The sequence below is a fragment of the Bidens hawaiensis genome, unplaced genomic scaffold (genome assembly GCF_021521415.1).
Source record: "Bidens hawaiensis isolate Kalapana, Puna unplaced genomic scaffold, B.hawaiensis_p1.1 tig00008125_1, whole genome shotgun sequence".
NCBI lineage: Eukaryota > Viridiplantae > Streptophyta > Magnoliopsida > Asterales > Asteraceae > Bidens > Bidens hawaiensis.
Genome location: NW_027491578.1, coordinates 563,813 through 576,294, shown reverse-complemented (window position 1 = coordinate 576,294; position 12,482 = coordinate 563,813). Strand labels below are relative to the sequence as shown.

General features: G+C 44.8%; 1 pseudogene across 1 annotated transcript; it reads right to left on the bottom strand.

Moving 5' to 3' along the window:
- Nucleotides 1-10,102: 10,102 nt before the first annotated feature.
- Nucleotides 10,103-12,482, bottom strand: LOC143637106 (uncharacterized; annotated as a pseudogene). Its single transcript, XR_013154375.1, has 9 exons — nt 12,227-12,482; nt 11,655-11,701; nt 11,449-11,551; nt 11,182-11,268; nt 11,023-11,106; nt 10,764-10,817; nt 10,580-10,660; nt 10,370-10,415; nt 10,103-10,277 (listed from the first exon to the last, which is right to left on the bottom strand). The product of XR_013154375.1 is annotated as an uncharacterized LOC143637106 (transcript).

Here is a 12,482-nt window from a genome sequence, read left to right as displayed (position 1 = left end):
CAGGCGGAGTACGTCGACCATTGGGAGGCTTTTCCTGCGGGAACAGCTTACGTACTGCGCGTAAGGACGTCACGTCTCTGAGCATGGTGGGTCCTGCGGATCCAGTTGGTTTCTGCGCAGACGTCTCTCTTCAAGGTGTCTTGCGAGTTTAGCCTTTGCGCAGACGTCCCTGTTGAAGGTGAGTCTTACGGGTTCAACTACGCAGACGTCCCTCTTTGAGGTGAGTCTTGCGGATCCAACTGGGCTCTGCTGGGACCTACCTCTTCAAGTCCCCCCAGTCCAATGTTCTTCTCATGAATTGTTAATAAGTGAGGTGAACTTTTGGACTTAAGCAAAGGGTTTTGAAAAGGGTTTAGTTTTAAGGTTTTCCATGGGGATTCTTCCCGCGGAAGTCCTAATGTCACGTGCAGAAATTCCCGATTTTTCTGCTTGATCTTTGGGTATGATGCGGGTAGGTCTGTAACCTCCTCGCAAGTCAGGAGCGTTGAGTTCCACTTGTGTAGATTCTCTATGAGGTTTTGGTAGTTTTGAACATAGTGATCAATTATGTTAAACAACCAATTCCATCTTGGAGCTTCAAACAATTTAGTTCTCGACGTTCCCGCTATGCGGGGATGTTATTCCCGTTTCCGCAAGCATGGCCCAGAAGATCCTTTTTGGTTTCAATTCTCTGCGGAATGCTAAGTATGTGAAGGGTTTTGCCTTGACACTGTACCCGCACTCGTCTTATAGTTACTTTACTTCCAAGGTATTCCTGGCTTCAATTCCCTGCGGGTGCTAAGTATGTGAAGGGTTTTGCCTTAACACTGTACTCGCACCTGTCTTATAGTTACTTGGTTGCCAAGGTAAGGGGTATAGTCCCGCTTACTTTTGAATCTTTTTGAATCTTTTTGAAATTCGAAGAGTTGGTGAAAGGATAAGAACAGTCCAAACTGTTGAAACGTCGTCCGACGGTTTCTTCTGACAGTGTCAGGACGTGCAGGAAGTTATGGCGACGTGACAGTATATGGTCATTCCAGACGCTTTTTCAGGGGCGTGGGCGCGAGTTTTCGGGCGCGTGGCCGCGAAGTTTACGGCACGCGTCCTGTCAACAGTTGTTGCCAGCTTGCATATTCCACGTGTCATAGTTTCATTGCACCTGAGCTTTCCTCTCTCTTCCGCATTAAATTCATCGCATTCATTGCGATGAGTATATAAAGGGAGGAGAGGTTGCATCTCAACTCACAGTTTCACCTCTCTTCTTCTTCTAAACGATTTCCGGTGAATACTCTAACTTTTCTGTCGAGCATTCTCCTGAAATCGTTCCTTTACATTCAAAACATGTCTTCCGTTCATGATCTTGAGGCTACCGCCGAGGAGTCTGACGTGTATGCCGAGAATCCGTCGTCTACTTCTGATAAGGACGATATGAGTACTGCTGGTGAGTGCCAGTGTGCTCTTACCGTCGACGTGTACCAGTACATTGTTAGGAAGTTCATGCTCGAGCCTGAGTTTCCTAAGCCTCATCAGACGGTGTACGATGCCCCCAAGGGCAAGATAAGGGTGTATGCCGCATTCTTCGTTTATGGGAATCTCAGGTTCCCATTGACGAAGTTTGTGTACCGTGTTTTGGAGAGACACGGTGTGCATCTGACGGAGGTACACCCAATGGCGATCGCCAAGATTCGCCATTTTGAATGGGTGTGCCTCATTCTGGGCGTGGAGCCCCATGTCGACCGCCTGATGACCTTCTATTTCTGGAGGTGCATCCAGGGGTGGTATACCTTGGTCACTCGGATCAAGGGTTTGAAGATCTGTGCTACCGAGCGCAGTCTTCGGTCTTGGAAGCGGGAGTTCTTTTACATCTCTGCACGTGTCGTCCCTATTGCGATGACATTCAAGAACGGGAGAGCACTCCCCAGCCTTCACGCCTTCAACTACCAGGAGGCGGAATGGTTTGCCAAGATTTCCCGGATCCAATCTCTGGTTTACCGCTTTGCGGAGTCCGGGATAGTGATGCTCGGGATGAGCCGGGTGTGGAAAGATGCTGGGGCGGAGGCGCCACAGATCCCCATCGTCCTCGAATACGGTTTGAACTCTATCCCTTACGGTATGCTTTATCTTCTTTGCTGATTAAAAGTTTTCTTCTAACTGTTTCTTTTGTTTTCAGAGGGAAACGACCTACAATCGCTCCTGCATCCGCGGGAAGCTGGTGGTCCCGCTCGGATGGGTACCCGTGCTCTTGATGAGAACGAGTTGCCCATCTTGGAGCAAACGGCGGATCGGTTTGTGGAGGTCTACCCGCCGGGCCACCCGATTATGAGCGCCACGCGGCCAGGTAAGGAGTTATTTAACCCTCGCCCTGTCAATGCTTAAACCTGCTGGAATTCCTCTAATTTTGTCATCTTCTGATGAGGAATCCGCAGATGGTCCTTTCTTCACGCGGAAGAAGAAGGCTGCTGGCGGGAAGGGTAAGGCGAAGGTTGCCTCCACTGCCGATCAGGGGAATCGGTCAGAGTCGGAGACCGAGAGTGACGAGGTGGCGGGGAACCCTGGTGGTGATGAGACCACTGTTCCGGAGGTTGAGACAGCTGTCACCTCCGGGCAACCTAGTACAACGACGGTGACCGGCGTGAAGAGGCCGGCTCCATCGGGTTCGTCCCCGCCTATTCGCACCTTCAAGCTCAAGAGGACTCGTAAGTGTAAACTTTAACTTTAACTTCATATCTTTCCGCCATTATATTTAAATATGTTGTCTTCATGCAGGCGTGGATGCAACCGCATTCCGGGGTGGAGCGGGGAGGAGCACCTGTGGACCCATGACGGTAGGTTTAGTCAACCTACCCGAGGCGATGACCCAGGCGGCTGCGCCTGCTTCAAGTGTTGGTTCAGTTGCTCACTCGGTTGAGGCAACTGTTCCATCTGTAACATCATCCCCGCCGGCTGTCAGTGCGATCTTCACGGAATCCTTCACTGAGCCGACGGTGATATTTTCTGCGGGTTCTTCCGCAGCGGCGGCCACGGTTGTGAGTTCACCTCCGATGGTCTCTACCGCAGCGGCTTCGACCGTGCCTCCGGCGCTGGCGACTACCTCGTCCCCGGCCAGTTCAGCAGGTATGTTCGGGGCTTCTAGCCAATCTCTGCCTCCTTCCCATCTGCCTGACCTCTTGGATGGATATCCGTTAGGTTCGGGTGATGGGTTCGGCGGCTACCAGCCTGTTGTCGACCCTACAGGTGCGTAGGGTTATTTTGGCCTATTCTTTTTTTTTATATCATCTTTTCCTAACTGCTTTTTGTTTTTACATTGTCAGATTCCAATGAAGTGTATGTTCCACGTTGGAACATCCGCCGAGGAACAACCCTTCGGACGGCTGTGGACTGCGTCGAGTGGACGCGCCACGCCGCTCCAAGTGGGGCGCTGGGGGAAGCTATGTCGAGCTACCAAGAGGGTAGGCTGACAAACGAGCTTCGAATTCTCCTTGCCCGGATGCAGCCGCGCGTCGAGCTGCTTTGTCGTGAAAACGACAAGTTAAAGGCGGCTCGTATCCAAGAAGTAGCTCAGGCGCGGGCTATCCGAGAGGAGAACAGGAGACTCTCCGCCATTGCTGCGGAGAAGGAGAAGGCCTTCAAGGCCCTTGAGGTTGAAGTTCAGGCCCGTCTCGAGGCCCGTTCCAAGGCTACCTAAGCTGTTAATGAACAGCTTCGGTTGGCTAAGGAAACTGCGCGGAACGCAACCGAGAGGGCCACCAAGGCTGAAGCTGTTGCGGAGCCTCTACGCGCCGAGAATGAGGAGCTCAAAGCCAAACTAGAGAGGCTCCAGCAGGCTCATGACGCCTTGGCCATGGAAGACGCCAAGAAGCTTTAAGAGATCTTGGACCAGAGGGGTATGCTTGACCATACTGAGCGTAAGCTAAAGGGCGTTGAAGAGGCTACTGCTAAGAAAGTGTTGCTTGCCAACCATAACAAAAGTGAAGCCGAACGCGCCTGTAACCAAGCTCAAGCTGCCCTCAAGGAGGCTCTGGTTACCAAGGAATGGCTTCTACGAGAAGCGTTGTCGCAGGTAAGATTATCTTCATAACGTCTTTACGCTTTCCTTTGTACTTAGAAAAGGTTTTGATACTTGGTATTTTTTCTTGTTGTAGGTTGTGCATCGAGTCTTCACGGACACATCATATGACGATGCCATGAGCGCAGCCCTCAACGCTTCTCATGAGGATGGGGAAAAGGCTGGCTTCCTGCTTGGTCTAGGGTTCGTTGAGAAGGGCATCCCGCCTTCCAACTTCCCTTTATATGATGTGGATACTGAAGCTGTATATGACCAAGCAGTGAACTAGTATGCCGCCTTCCCGCACCCGGTGGTGGAGAAGGTGAACGAAGTTGCTGCTGCTGATGATGGGCTAACCATTCTCAAGACCTTCCTTGAACCGCCACAGCCAACTGATGGTGCGGGTACAAGTGGGTTTTGAGGGAGTGGTCCTGAAGCTTGAACCTTTAGATCCCTTCCCACTGTTAGGATAGGTTTATGTTTTTGTATAGATTTACACTCTTGTAGGCGGGTAGATACCCGGCCATTCTTGTAATACTTGAATTTTTATGGAATGTATAAATCTTTGTGCGGGTAGGACCGCCACTTTCACTAGATGACTTGCTTTATAGATGTTATATGACTTGTTCATGCATATTATAGCTTAATTTGGCACTTGTTTTGCCGCATAAACAATATATGATTCGCTCGTGCATACTTTAGTTGAACTTAGCAATTTTCAAAGTGTTTTGAATAAGTTAACCGTTCGACGCGCGGTAGTCAATAGGTTAGTGTTCAGTTTCCTCTATTATGATTGTGCGGGTAGGACCGTCACTTTCATCTAGTGGGATGACGAATCTTCACCTATGACTGACCTGCGTGAAGGTTTGCTGTTTTTTGTGTTTATGCGGGTTTTGCCGCCGTCCACACGCAACGACTTTTCACATTTATGCGATGAATACCGGCATCAGTGTGTTGAATAAGTTAACCGTTCGACGCGCGGTTGTCAATAGGTTAGTTCGGTTTCCTCTATCATGATTTGTGCGGTTAGGACCGGCACTTTCATTTAGTGGGATGACCCAACTTTACCTATAACTGACCTACGTGAAGGTTGTCCTCATCTGTTTTTTGTGCTTACGCGGGTTTTGCCGCCGTCCACACGCAACGATTTCTTCACACTTATTTATGCGGTGAAAACCGGCATCAGTGTTTTGATTAAATTAACCCTTCGACGCGCGGTTGTCAATAGGTTAGTTCGGTTTCCTCTTATCATGATTTGTGCGGGTAGGACCGGCACTTTCATTTAGTGGGATGACCCAACTTTACCTATAACTGACATACGTGAAGGTTGGCCGTTTTTTGTGTTTATGCGGGTTTTGCCGTCTTCCACACGCAACGACTTACTTCCCCACTTATGTATGCGGTGAAGACCGGCATATCAGTGTTTTGAATAAATTAACCGTTCGACGCGTGGTTGTCAATAGGTTAGTTCGGTTTCCTCTATCATGATTTGTGCGGGTAGGACCGGCACTTTCATTTAGTGGGATGACCCAACTTTACCTATAACTGACCTGCGTGAAGGTTGGCCGTTTTTTGTGTTTATGCGGGTTTTGCCGCCTTCCACACGCAACGACTTACTTCCCCACTTATGTATGCGGTGAAGACCGGCATATCAGTGTGGAAAGTTCATAAGTATAAATGTAAGATTATCAGCGTCAATGTGATAAGGAGAATCATTTCCATTAGAAGTGGCTCTGGGCCTTTTCTTTTACAAGTTTGGAATTGATCTACATGCACTGTGTAATTGAGCTTCCTTCCATGTTGTTTGGATGGGAGTGCCATCGAGCCGATATGCACTTGGTTCGGAATCTCGTTGTTTACGCAGTATGTAGTCTCCAACATTGTAGCTGCAGTTTCGTGTTTTTCCCAACTGGGGTTCTACACGCGTTGGCCTGCTCAGCATCCTTTACGCCACGAGGTGTGCGAGTTCTCCATCTCTGACGAATGTCTCGATGATGTCTTTCAAGTCTATGCATTCGTCGGTGGTGTGGCCTTTTGTCCTGTGGAAGTCACAGAATTTGCTCTGATCAGCGTTGTGACGCTCTCGGATTATTGGAGCCTTTGGCCATGGGAGCCTCTCGGTGTCGAAAATCTCGATGACGCTTTTGGTGAGCGGCGTCCACCGGGGGTTCCGGTTCGACGACTGCCTGTTGTCCTTTCCGCCTAACCGAGGGTGCGAGCCGGATGAGGTGTCGAAGTTTACCCTTGACTGCCAAATACCTAGCTTCCTCTTTTTGTTTAGTCAGGCGGTAAGGACGTTATTTTCTCTTGTTTTCTGGGTGTAGAGGTTTGTGCTTTGGGGAAGGTCTCTACCCAGTTGCTTTTCCGTTTCCGCGAAGCGTTTAGCTGCTGTCATGATGGCATCCCATGTGGGTGGCATGCCATCTTTATTCGTTAAGGTGCGGATGAGCTCTGGGTCTTTCGCGCCCTGGATGAAAGTAGCGCGAACAAGATCTTCGCTAATACTGCCCAGACTTAGCTTCTTTGAATTGAAGCGCGTGATGAAGTCTAGTAAAGAATCATCTTCCTCTCGAATGCAGTTGAGGATTGTCCATTGCTCTTCAGTGTACTTCTTTGTTGACTGAAGTGTTGGCTGAACTTCTGTTGGAAGTCTGCGCAATCGTAGATGTGGTGGACCGGTAGACGGTCGAACCACGCTCTGGCTGCTCCAACCAGCGTCATCTGGAACATATAACACCACGTGGGTTCCGTCCAGTTGCTGACGGTTGCCCCCGCTATGAATCTGTTCAAATGATCGTTTGGGTCGGATATACCATCATAAGTGCCGATGTTGGACATCTGTTTGGCACTTCTTGGGGCGATTGCTTCCGCAATGTCCCTTGCAAACTTGGAGGTTCCTGCATTTGCAGCGGTTGGTCTGAAGGTTTTAGAGAAGTCACGTGGGTCTCCACCCGCGTTTTTTGGTTTGAAGGTTTCTCCAAAATTCCTTCTCGGTTGGAAGTCCGTTTCCTTACGCTTCCCTTTCGCCCTATGGCGAGGGTTTGCGTCGGTGTCGGATTCCTCCGAATCACCGTCCGAGTACTCGCACTCACTGCTCATGTTGAGCTGTTGAGTGCTTCCGAATTCGTCAGCCTGTTGGAGTGAACGCAAGCATTCATCCAACTCAGCTTGGAATTCCTTCTGGCATGCTTCGGCCCACGCTTTAACTTGATCGAGTGTTTGGCGGGGGAGCCTCGTCTGTTGTCTCTCCAACTGGGTATTGGTGAATCCCAGTGAAGGATTGTTTACTGCACTTGCCCCGGCTCGGGTAACCGGGGTAGTGTTCGTAAAATTTACTGCACTTGCCCCGGCTTGAGTAACCGTGGTAGTGTTCATAAAATTTGTGTGCTCGCCGGTGTTTCTCCCAGTAGCTGGGGTTGTGATTACCGGGATTTCTTGGTCACTCGCTGGCTTTGGCAGTGGAGTAACCTTAACCATCTTTCCAGAAGTTTGAAAAAACTGAAAATGAATTAGTTCTAGCTTTTATGCACGGATGGCGCCAATGAAGAAACATTAAGTGACCCCGGGCAGATTACGGATAATCTGGGGTTAAATAGATGTTTCCCACGAGGGGTTAGGTCCGGCAAAGATGGTTCTTCTGATGACCTGCAAAACAGACACCGTGAGCTCGTCACTGAGAAGGGGGGGGGGGGGTACCTCCTTGTGACCACCCTCCGGCGTGAGAATCAGACTAGATTGCTCTGAATATAAGTGTATATATTGAGAGATTGCTAGAGAAGATAAGATGTGATAACATAAGATAATGTGTCTATACCATTCCAAGGTGTTGGAGTATTTATAGCCGAAGGTCGGTTTCCAAGAAGGTACAGCCGGCTGAATAGTATTCCTGTTCTGCCAACTGTGGGCTACGCACATGCCATGCTGGTGGTTGGTGGATAGGCAGCGGCTGATAGTGACCAGGCCGGCTGTGTACTATTCCTTTTCCACCAACTGCAGGCTATGCACGTGCTACGACAGGTTGGTGAGTATGCAGCGGCTGATAGTGACATTAAGTAATAGAGCATGCTGCTCGTTGTACTGTTGTCAGTGAGCTGTCGCAGCTTTGGTCAGATCTTTTGTCCATACCTCGTCAGGTACAGTACAAAAGATCCTCCAGTAGCGTACGGACTGGCTCATTTGGGCGGGAGTTTTCCCGGCTTTGTGCGGGAATGTTCCCGGCTTGCTCACTCCTTCTTCAGGTGACATTACTGAATTATTTAAGAGTTAAGTGCCTTGTGCGTGTAGCCTTGCTGCGCGGGTAGCCTTCCCTGATGGCTAGTATCCGTTGCTGCGGGAACAGGCGGAGTACGTCGACCATTGGGAGGCTTTTCCTGCGGGAACAGCTTGCGTACTGCGCGTAAGGACGTCACGTCTCTGAGCATGGTGGGTCCTGCGGATCCAGTTGGTTTCTGCGCAGACGTCTCTCTTCAAGGTGTCTTGCGAGTTTAGCCTTTGCGCATACGTCCCTGTTGAAGGTGAGTCTTGCGGGTTCAACTGCGCAGACGTCCCTCTTTGAGGTGAGTCTTGCGGGTCCAACTGGGCTCTGCTGGGACCTACCTCTTCAATTATATATTAGGAACTTTGTTGTGTATTATTGCTTGTACAATGTGTTATGAATATTGTATCTTGCATAGTTACTTGTACATAATGCTTTTATGTGTGTACCATTTTCTAATGAAGAACAACTTATTCGTTATTTACCAAGAAAGTTCATGACCAACATCTTTTTAATTAAACAATAATAGTACTTTGTAAAATTTTAGCAGTTACACATATCCATCTATTATTACTTCTATATTTTAATTACTTTAAAAAATAATCTTCATTCATATCAGGTTTTGAACCATGGTCTTCACTCTCAAATGAAAGAGCCTTTACCAACTTGATATGTACCTTTCATCTTTTACATTTAACCTAATACTTTTTCACTTTTAACTTTTGTCCAAATACTCTTCATCTTTTACATATTTTTCGGTTAACATTTCAGTCTAAACTTTGTACGTTAACATGCTACAACGCGCACGTGTAGTTCAACGTTTTTACGTATACTTTTTCCCGTTTAACAACCCCATCGCAAAGTGAAGTTCAACGTTTTTACATTAAATTTTCCCGTTTAACGGCTCCCATCGCAACAGGCTATTTTAAGACCCTTTCCCTATGTATTAATCCAACCTTTTTATGTATTCCAACCACAAGTTTCCCATCTTTCTCAAGTTACTACCTCAAATATTTTCCTTGTTACTCTTCATTTGTCAATTTTTAAATTTCAAATATTTTGCATGGTCCCACATGTAGAAAATATTTTATTTTTTGTAAGTTTTCTTACAGCCCAATTTGAGAGTAGGAAGGCACTATAACATTAAAATGGGGCCACTTTACATTGCATAAAATTAAAAGAAAAAACCAAAGTTTATTTCATTTTGAAGTGCTATTTTTCAAAGAAATAGTGCCTGTTGTGATTGGTTGGAATCTGATGCTTCACATTAATGAACAAAAATAAAAATTAATTCTCCATAATCTCCATCTATGTACACCCCTATCAAGTCTATATAATCTCCATACACCCCTAACCTCAAATTAAGTTTCGAGTTTAAATTACTTGTCGAAAACAGGGCCGGCTTAACTTCATTGGAGGCCTAAATATGATAATAATTTTAGGCCTTTTTTTATTAAAAAAAACTCGTAATTTTGTAATTTACCTTGCAGTAATTCCGTAATTGCAAAAGAACCAGAAATATTCATTTGAAGTTGAAAAGTATAGGTAATGTTAATTAAACAGGAGACAAAATTATATATCGTCATATTCAATTAAAACAAACATGTCAATAAAAAACTCTCAGCTCACATTAAGAAAGACATAATAAAATAATTTAAAATTAAAAAGAAAGATACATATTAGAATAGATAAATAAATCCCCTACTGGTTTTAAAAATGAGGCCTTTCAAGAGTGGAGGCCTAAGTCCACCGCCTTGGTTGCCTTGGGCTAGAGCCGGGCCTGGTCGAAAAGCTCGGCTTTGTTGTAACTTTAACATGAATGATAGATACATCATCACATATATTCTTTGTTCAATATAATGAATACACTGTACTGTTTTCTTTTCCAAGGTTATAATAATCTAGTTCTATGGAGATACATAGTGGAGCATGTGAGTAATTACAGTGTTGTGTTGGAGATAAGGCATACATCATACATATTCTCATCTTCTCCTTTCCCTGCATCCAATACAATCCACAATGAACTTAGTTTAATTCAATTGTTAAAACTTTATATAAAATAAAAATGTAACGAGGAGTCATTAACTCACCAACTTTGGCTGTGATTCCCGGGCCGAAAAAGGAAGCAAATTTTTCCTGTGAAACAATATTGTTTTGACATGTTAGTTATAGATCGCGTACATATGTGGCCAAATCAACATCTCTGAAACTACTGCAATCTTTTATATGCTTAAGCCTCGTTAATTAATATACCAAAATTATGTATAGATTATATTCTAGTAGTTGCTAAAAATGCTCACCTGTCTCTTCTTAAAATCAGCCAACTCAAGTGCCTTAGCCTCGAACACCAACACTAAGCAATATTTACCATCTTCAGTAACCTAAATCATCATACCCAGGTTAAAAAGTTAATTGATTGGCATCTTCGATTACAGTTATGTGAAATGGTTTTAAAAATATGTTGATAAAAGTCAAGAGGCTTACTTCTTCACGGATTTTTTGTAAAACTGGAGCATTTCTTCTTGCTACACCTCCACCCTAAACCAAATGACGACATATACCGACATTAACCAGTGTATAACTGTAGTCTGCAGAATGTTGAAGTTTTGATAGCATAATGAAGTGTATTATTAGTGGTTACATCTTACATGTTTTAGTATTTAGAAATTATATTTATTTGTAATATGAAAAGGCTGCATCTAATAAACGCCTGCATATGATGTATGTAAAAGCTAGAACTTACCAGACCATACTGGAATATACGTTTTAAAGCCTCATCCAAATGTTGCTCGTCACCATAACGGTATCTGATAACATCATCTCTAACCTAAAACAAAGGACGCGTGTCAAAAGTATTAACTATAAAGCATTAGCATCATATTGCAAAATTAATTTTTCTAACCTGCTTAAGGATTGGAGTTGCACATTTTTATCTCAGTGTCTGAGCATCAGAGTATGTCAAACATGGTACTGGTTTTAGTTCTGCATACTGCAAACATGGAAAAACAATACTAATAAGATATATTATTTCCTAGTTATTGAAATTGACATGAACTAGAAAGTTGCAAGCATTTACAAACAACTTATGCTTTATGAGAACTCAATATTGCAATTAGGTTAATTCCCATTTCCCACATAATGCTAAATAATAAATATATTAATGGTTTACCTTAAGAGCCATCCCAATAATTGACAAAGGAAATCCATATGTTAACATCAATGCAGACCATTCAGATCCAGGGAGAATATTGAAGTATGCTCCAAAACCATAACTGTAACGCGTGTACAACATGATGTCAAAAATGAAACCTATGTACTACTTTGGAAATGAAACTTAAAGCATAGAGTATGTGATCAATGGTGTTTGGTGCTTACGATAGGAGTGATAATCCAAGTCCCAGTCCAATAACACCAAAAGATACCTGCAGAAAAGAGTTAATAAAAAAACAATTTAGCAATTTAAGAATACTGATGCAAAGGGTTAGAGACGTGGTTGAATTAGGAGTGCAAATGAGCCAAACCTGAGCCTCAAATAGAGCTCGCTTAGTTATCAAGCCCGGGCTAAAGCCTTGTATGGAAAGCTTGTTCAGGCTCGTTGACGAGCCTTGTGTATTGTTAAGTTTGACCACTTTTGGACTTTTAGAAAAAGCTCGAAACAAGCTGAACTCGAGCTCTCGTAAATCAAAATGAACTGAGCTGGAGCTTAGTCGAGCTCGGGCTCATCTCGTTTACACCCCTAGGTTGAATGAGAATTAACAATGATCCACACTAAAACCCTAAATACTATCATCTTATTACCTATTTGTTTTAAAATCTAATAATTAAATCTTAACTTGTAATTAGGATGTAGATGAGTATGCATGCATCTATCCCCAAATTATAGCAATTTGATGCATAAATAGATAAGTATACATTCATTCTTAAAAAAGAAAAAAAGTAACGGTTACCTTAGCGAGCGAAAACTCATCGTCTTCAACAATGGACTTACCACCGGTAGCGGTTGAAGGAACCGAGGAATCAGCTGTAACTAACTTAAACTTAAGGTAATTACTACTTTTAGGCCTTTGAAGGAAATGATCCTCCTGATTAGTGAGGTGGAGGTGTCTGGAGATTCAACGATGATATTAAGCCGGAGATAGTTAACCGATTACAACAGATGACGTTGCCTCCACCTCCTCCGCTGATTAATGCTTTCATCGCCAT